General features: G+C 42.9%; 1 pseudogene; it reads left to right on the top strand.

Annotated features, from left to right (window-relative positions):
- LOC102870373 overlaps positions 1-1,754 on the top strand; it is a 3,612-nt pseudogene extending 1,858 nt beyond the window's left edge.
- The last annotated feature ends 6,396 nt before the right edge of the window (positions 1,755-8,150 follow it).

Genomic DNA, 8,150 nt, shown 5'->3' with positions numbered 1-8,150 from the left:
ACTCCACTATGCACCCTTAATTCTAGACTCTTGTGATAATTATAATACCCTATCATATATCGCTTTTAAATTATTCCCTCCCTCATCTGTTTCAATGCAGTATACATAATTTATCCAGTTTTTCCCAACCCTAGTATCAGTCCCGTTCTACAATAGTGGCACCATGCAGTATTTGTCCTTTTGTGACTGAGATACTTCACTCAGCGTAATGTCCTCCAGGCTCACCCATTTTGAGTAACATTGCATGAGTTCCTTGTTTTTCAATGCAGAGTACTATTTCATTGTGTGAATACACCACAACTTCTCTATCCATTCGTTTGTTGATGGGTGGAGGAAGTGTTTTGTGTGGGGCTGGCTGCGTCTTCTGGAATGTGCAGACTTGGGAGATTGGAGATAGGGATTGACAAACGACAAAATAGAAGCTGCATCCTTTTTTTTTTGTACATAGGGTTTGTGGTTTTTTTTTTTTTAATAATTTTAATGAACATTTACAGAGAATTTGGATTTCTATTCATTCATTGCTGCACTTCTCTACCCACCCAGCCCTCTTCCCCCGCCCCCAAGTTCGCTCCTCTCTCTCAAAAGTAAAAGTCCCTCCCTGGTACACAAGCTGCATTTTTTTTAAAAAAACAACCTTATTTTATTATATTGTGTGTGTGTACCGTCAAATCAGATCTGACTGGTACAGAAGAAGGACATTGCTCCTCCTTCTCCCGCAGAGCATCTGGTAGATTTGAACCGCACACCTCTGAGATTGCCGTGCAGCTTTTTGCCACTAGGCCACCAGAGCTCCCTGGAAGCTGCACTTTTTTTTTTTTTTTTTTTGAAGCTGCACTTTTAACTTTCCCTTTAGGAAACGCTCTAGGAATTCCTGCTGCAGCTTTGTGGGACAGTGGGAGAAAAATTTTCCTTTTCTGACAAGTTTTAAGGTGCATTGAATCTGATTAATTGGCAACACAACGTGTGTTGGCGTAGAACGAACCCGTCAATAGGATTTTTCAGTGTCTGGTTTTCCTATTCAGAAACAGATCACCAAGCTTTTCTTCTGCAATGTCTCTGGGTGACTCAAACCTTCAGTTTTTCCATTAGGAGCTGAGCTCAGTGGTTGCACCACCACGGACTCCCATCTCTTGGAGAACAGTGCTGTGTCTACGTCAATTTCCCAGTTAGTCCAACTTCTCAGAACCCACCATAAAGAACACAGTCGCTTAAGGAGTGGCTTCGTTTCCCCTTTTCTCAGCTCCAGGACCAAGATCCCTTCCCGCTAATGGGAAATTCAAATTAGTCTAAAGTTAAGTGCCTCTAATCCACCACGATTCATAGCAACCCAATGAACAACGAGTCTGAACCTTCGTCTAGCCGGTGCTGTCCGTCCTCAAGATTGCTGATGTACGTGAGCCCATTGACAGACAGGCACTTTGTCAGTCCAACTTGGCGAGGGCTTTCATCTTGACAAGCGTGATGTACAACATGCCCAAAGTATATGAGTGGAAGTTTCGCCATCAGTGCCTCTCAGAAGCACCCTGGTTGCACTTTCTCCAAGAAAATTGTTCTTTTGACAGTCTAAGGAGATCCCCCTGCATTTTTTTAACAAGACTTAATTGCCCACATTTCTAAAATCAGTAATGTTGTTGTTGTTGTTGTTATGTGACATCGAGTCGCTTGTGACTCATAGCGGTCCTATGTACAAGAGCTTTAAACGCGGTTCTATCCTGTGCCAACCTAGCCATCTCAAATGCATTCATCTCATCGAAGGTCTTCCTCTCCTTCGCTGCCCCTCCACTCTCCCAAACATGATGTCCCTCTCCAAGGACCAGTCCCTCCTCTCAACATGCCCAAAATATGTCAGACGAAGCTTCAGAATCCTTGACTCCAAGGAGCATTCCAGCTTCACCCTCTCTAGGACAAACCTGTTTATTCTCCTAGCAGTCCATGGTATATTCAACACTCTTCTCCAGCACCACAGCTCAAAGGCATCAATTCTTTCTATCATCCCTAGTCATTGTCCAGCTCTCTGATGCATAGCACAAAACTGCAAAGACTGTGGCCTGGATCAGGTGCGCCTCAGTCTCCAGCCTGATGTTGCTGCTCTTCAGTACCCTGAAGAGGTCCCTGACGGCTGACTTTCCCAATGCAATTAATCTCTTGATTTCCTGGCTGCTGTTACCAAGAGTGTTGATTGTGGAGCCAAGTAAACTAAAACTGTTAACTATCTCAATCTCTTCACCATCCATATTGATGGTGCCAATTGACCCAGTGGTGAGAATCTTTGTTGTGCATATTCTTGGGGAGAGGTTATCTAAGTGTTATTGTTGTTAGGTTCTCTGAAGTCATAGTGACCCTATGAACAGCCTACCTGACCCCTGTCCTAAGTGGTGACATCCTCATCATCCCTCCACCCTCTCCACCTATGGAAGATGTACTCAAGAAATCAGTGATTTATTGCAATGGGCAAATCTGCTGCCAAGGATCCTTAAAGTGCTAAAAACAAGGATGTCAGTTTAAAGACTATTTTGGTGTGATCAAATCAAGGTATTTTTAATTGCTTCACGTGCATGTGAAAGTTAGACAATGAATACAGAAGACCAAGGAAAAATTGACTGATGCTTTGAATTGTGGTGTTGGCAAGGAATATTAAATCTGTCCTGGAAGAAGTGTACCAGGGTGCTCTTTAGAAGCAAGGATGTGGAAACTTTGTGGTTGGGAAAACAATGCTATTTTGAGATTTCAGCTTGTAGGGGATCTTCCTTTTCCTTCTGTCACAGATAATCAACTCCTCTACTGAAAGGAATGGGCACACACTTTCCGTGTTTCAGATCTCAGTGTTGTCTTCTCTTCTTCCTCCTCCAGGACTTCTTCCTTACTTGATAAGATGTCTAACTTCATGGCACCAGGAGTCCTAGTGGCTCAAGTGGCTAAGCACTGGACTGAGAATTCAAGGGTCACTAGTTTAAACCCACCAGTTGCTTTGTGGGAGAAGGATGTGGACGTTGACCTCCATAAAGACTTACAGTCTTGCACATCCTATAGGGCAGTTCTGCTCTGTCCTGTGGAGTTGTTCTGAGTTGGAATTTGACTTGGCAGCACCAGTGTTGATTTGGGAGTTTATTTCCTGGCATCCATTGTACCATGGGCTCTCTAGTACTGAAATATCCAGATCCTCATAGACCTCCCTTATCATATGGTTGTTTATTTGAAAGAACCCTACTGTTATCGCACTGTTGTTACCAGGTACTGTTGAATCTGTTCTAACTCATGTGGCTCTTATGTACAACAGAATAAAACATTGCCTGGCCCTATGCCATCTTCACAATCATTGGCAGGTTTGAGACCATTGCAGCCACTGTATCAACCCATGTTTTTAAATTTCTTTTTTTGAATTTTTATTGTATTATTTTTACATGTACCATCAAATCAGATCTGACTGGTACAGGAAGAGATTGCCCCCTCCTTCTCCAGCAGAGCATCTGGTGGATTTGAACCATGTACCCCTGCGATTGCAGTGAGCGTCTTGCCACTAGGCCACCAGAGCTCCCTTCAACCCATGCTTTTGAGGAGATTCCTCTTTCTCATCTACCACCCCCTTTATCAAGCATAATGTTTTTCTCCAGGGACTGGCCTCTCCTGACAGCTTGCCAAAATATGTGAGATGAAGCTTCGCCATCCATGCTTCTAAGGAGTTTTCTGGCCGTGCTTCTTTCAGGACCAATTTCTTTATTCTTCTGACAGTCTGTGGTGTATCTACTATAAAACTAATAAAGCAGACGGAAGCATTGATGCCTTTGAGTTATAGTGCTAAATTACGGTGTTGCTTTTGTTACTAGTGTCTGTCTTAATGTCTGTTCCATAAATGTATGTAGGACTAACAAATGAACCCATCATGGTGACCCCATGAGTACAGGGTAGAGCTGCTCCACAGGGCTTTCAAAGCTGCGACCTTTCAGGAGCCAATCTCCAGGCTTGGCTTCTTTCTTGGTGGTAGTAAGTTCTTCCCTTTTCTCACATCTCTCTCCTTTTAAATATTGTAAAATAAAGACAATGGAGGCTACATCCCAGGAAAACTCCTCTTCCATTGAATTAGGCTTGAACACTCCTCTTATAGTGAATTGATTGGAGCTTGAGTGTTGAATTCTACCTAAATCAGACTTTTTTTCTTTTTTATGGTGAGAAAAATTTATATTTAGAATTAGCCCACTGGACTCAGTTTAGATGATCCCAATTTTGTTGGCAACATCCAAAGCCTCATAATCAGGAGCAAGTCAAACATAGGCCTTCTTCTCTCCATCAGGCCTAATCAAAGTGTTGACCTTAGCCACATCAATGTCATAGAGCTTCTTTACAGCTTGTTTAATTTGGTGCTTATTGGCCTTGACATCCACAATGAACACAAGTGTGTTGTTATCTTCTATCTTCTTCATAGCTGACTCAGTGGTCAGGGGAAATTTGATGATGGCATAGTGGTCACGCTTGTTTCTCCTGGGAGCGCTCTTCCAGGAGTATTTGGGCTGCCGTCGGAGTCTCAGCGTCTTAGGCCGCCGGAAGGTGGGTGACATGCGGCTCTTCTTTTTCTTTTTGGCTGTGGGTGCCCTTCAGGACTGCCTTCTTGGCCTTTAACACCTTTGCTTTGGCTTCAGTCTTGGGAGGGGCAGGTGCTTCCTTCTTCGCTTTCAGCACCATCTTCGTAAAAAAGCCTAAATCAGCCTTTTTGACATAACAAACCTGCCTCATTAGTCCATAGAGGTCAGAATCACAAATGGAGGGTAATCCCCTCAGATCACAGGATAGGGGATCTCTACACATCTGCCAAACAACTGAGAATCATGACCAAGACGGGACGGCACTTTTCTGGGGAATGGGAGGGACATAATTCACTCCACAATAGAAGAGAAAAAAAGAGAGCTCAGGAAGGGGAAATGAAGTACTGATATGGGGGCGAGAGAACGATGGTGTTGAATATATGTGACATTTAGTTAAAAAGACTATAAAAGTTCTCCTTGAGGTGAGCCGTGGTGGCCTAGTGGCAAGAAGCTGCAACTGCAATCTCAGAGATGCACAGTTCAAATCCACCAGATGCTCTGCTGGAGAAGGAGGAACAATCTCCTCTTGTACCAGTCAGATCTGATTTGACGGTACACACAAAAAATAATGAAATAAAATAAATTTAAAAAAAAAGTTCTCCTTGAAAGGTTATTCTTCAGTAAAGATTTGTGGCAATGAAAGAAGTGAGGAAGCCAGTCGTGTGATTAGCTGGGGCAAGAGTATTCTCAACAACCAGTGCAAATGCCCTGGGGCACAAGTAGGGAAAGGTCATTTAAAGGTTATTGCTACCATAGCCATTTAGGAGAAAGATGATGGACATCATTCCTAGGGAGATCTTTCTGTCTTGCCATCTCTAAGGCAAGTTTTGCCTATCATTCTCTAACTCAGCAATGTATTTCTTGTTAATCACAATTTGTAATTGTTCTTTTATTTTCTTATTTACCCAGTCTTTCCCACTTTGCCATATGTTCCTTGAGGGTAGAGAGTCCTCATCTGTCATATGCGCCCACTCATTCCCATTTTTTAGCAGTTAGTAGGCAACATGCTGCATACTGTTGAATGAATGTATTCATGTCTTCTGTATTCCTGGCACTAGCATTGGAATTGTGTTTGATCGGTTGTTGTTGCTAGTTGACTAGTGGATAGAACAATTTCAATTCATGTTTGTTGACTTAATTAAAATTATATTTCAAACCTCTGCAATAAACTGGAAGCAATCTTGATGTGTTGAACCAACATAAAATGGATTGAGAGAACTAGAGGAGTGCTTGCATATTCATCTGTAAATTGAGCCTATGTTTGATAACAAGCTTGGAAGCAGGAGTGGCATCCACTTCCAAAACAGCTTCCCTCTGGAAACTATGAACTTGGTGAAAGGAGGAAAGTCATACAAGTGTTTAGGTCTTTCATTCATAGGGTTGCTATGAGTAGTCTACGACTGGAGGGCACTTAACAATAACAGCAACAATATGTTTGGTAAATGATTTTTTTTCTTTTTTGGTAAACTATTAAAGAGGAAGTTGTAGTTCTTTATGGGAGGAGTACCAGCTGTAATGAAGAAACTAGACATCTCCTGCAACCTTGCCTAAGCAAGGTCAGAGTATTCCACTTCCAATTTACATCAATCAAGTTCAATGAGCAAGGGCAGAGCTTGGCTAACCATCACTGGTTAGAGACAGTAAAAGCTGGTCTTCAAATAGGTGTGACCCTCTACTTTTGCTTGTGTGCTGTGGGTGTTCTGTCTGGACTGTTTGTTGTGTCTATGATGCCTGGTTGCCGCCTGCCTGGCTGTGAAATCTAAGGGAAAATGATGCTTCTCACATTCAATTCCTAGAATAGAATCAGGTGATACATATACAGTGAATGGGTCTCCTTATTTAACAAGTATGAAGGGATGCCTTCCCAGAGTCAAAAGGGAGACTGTTAACCATTATGCATCTTTCACAGAAAGTTGACAGTTGGTGGCATACACATGACATGAACAGAACAAGTGCTTTGCCAAAGAAACATTTGTAGAAGGACCATCCCACAAATAAGATGGGTGGTAGGCATATGTATCCATAGACTAGAAATCTCCATGTCATAGAAGGTATAGTGGTTCTTAAATAAGATCTAAGATGATTTGACCTATGTTTTCCAGTTTTAGAAGCTTAAAATACCTTTGAATGCCCAACTCCCATTACTGAACTGAGGAGTGTAGCCAGAACTCAGACAGATAGCACCAATGTTTGCTTGGTGGTAGAGGAAGAATCTTTTTTTATTTTATTTTCTTGTTTGTGTGTGTGTACCGTCAAATCAGATCTGACTGGTACAGGAGGAAATTGTTCCTCCTTTTTCAGCAGAACATCTGATGGATTTGAACCGTGCACCTCTGGGATTGCAGTGCAGCTTCTTGCCACTAGGCCACCAGAGCTCTCCAGGAAGAATCTGTTGTTGTGATTTAGGGCATATATTTTAACCAGATACTTGCACCTGCCTGATGAGTGCCGAAACCAGGAGTATTTGGAAACTGAGGTCAAGTGAACTCAGTATTTAATTGTAACAGGTCAAGCAGTGGGGAGAAAACCTTGAGCTGAAGCGTGTTGCATGGGTAAACACAGTTTTAGTTTAGCATCTACAAGAGTCCAATAACTTTTGTGAATAGTTGTCATCACATGTGGATGACTTTTAACAAACAGAAATTTATTATCTTAACATTTTATGAGGTTAGAAGTCCAAATTGGGGGTTCCAGTTCTAGGGGAAGCCTCTCTCTATCTATTCATTCCAGACGCAAGTCTTTGTATGCTTCAGCACCTGTGCAGGAGTCCTGGCCTTCCCTGGTTTTAAAGACCTTTTAAGCTGGTGGCCTAGTGGCAAGAAGCTGTGCTGTAATCCCAAAGGCGCATAGATTGAGGTCACCAGCTGCTCCGCAGAAGTATGGGAAGTCTCCTCTCATGCCTCTGAAAACCCACTGGAGGCTCAGCTATGGGTCAGTTCTGACTCAGTGGTACACAACAACAACAAGCACATACTTTGGGCATGCTGCCAGGAAGGACCTGTCCTTGGAGAAGGACATCACGTTTGGAAGTGTGCAGGGTCGGCCTAGTAGAGGAAGCCCCTGGACAAGATAGATTAACAGAGTGACTGTGGCAATGGGGGCAGGTGTGTCGGAGACAGCGAGATTGGCTCGTGGGAGGGAAGGGTTCATTGCTATTGCTCATAGGATTGCTATGAGTCATGGTTGACTTGACAGCACGTAACAAGATGCAGCACAGGGATAGGAGCCCAGAGGATAAACTCCACTCCTGGAAATTCTTTGATGCATAGCAAGCAATTGCAAAGACTATGGCCTGTATCAGGAACACCTGAGTCTCCAGATTAACATCGTTGCTCCTCAGTACTCTGGTGACAGTACTCTGAGACAGCTGACTTTCCTAATACAATTTGTCTCTTGATTTCATGGTTGCTGGTAACAAGAGTGTTGATTGTAGCACCAAGCAAACTAAAGCTGTGAACAATCTTAATCTCTTCACGATCCATCATGATGCTGCCAATTAGCCCAGTGGTGAGAATCTTTGTTTTCTTGATGTTGAGCTTCAATCCATATTGAAGGCTGCAGTCCTTATCTTCT

Source organism: Elephantulus edwardii, unplaced genomic scaffold (genome assembly GCF_000299155.1).
Source record: "Elephantulus edwardii isolate Elephantulus edwardi_28Jun2011 unplaced genomic scaffold, EleEdw1.0 scaffold00048, whole genome shotgun sequence".
Taxonomy (NCBI): domain Eukaryota; kingdom Metazoa; phylum Chordata; class Mammalia; order Macroscelidea; family Macroscelididae; genus Elephantulus; species Elephantulus edwardii.
Note: the sequence above shows the minus strand (reverse complement) of the source record. Positions and strands in the feature narration are given on the sequence as shown.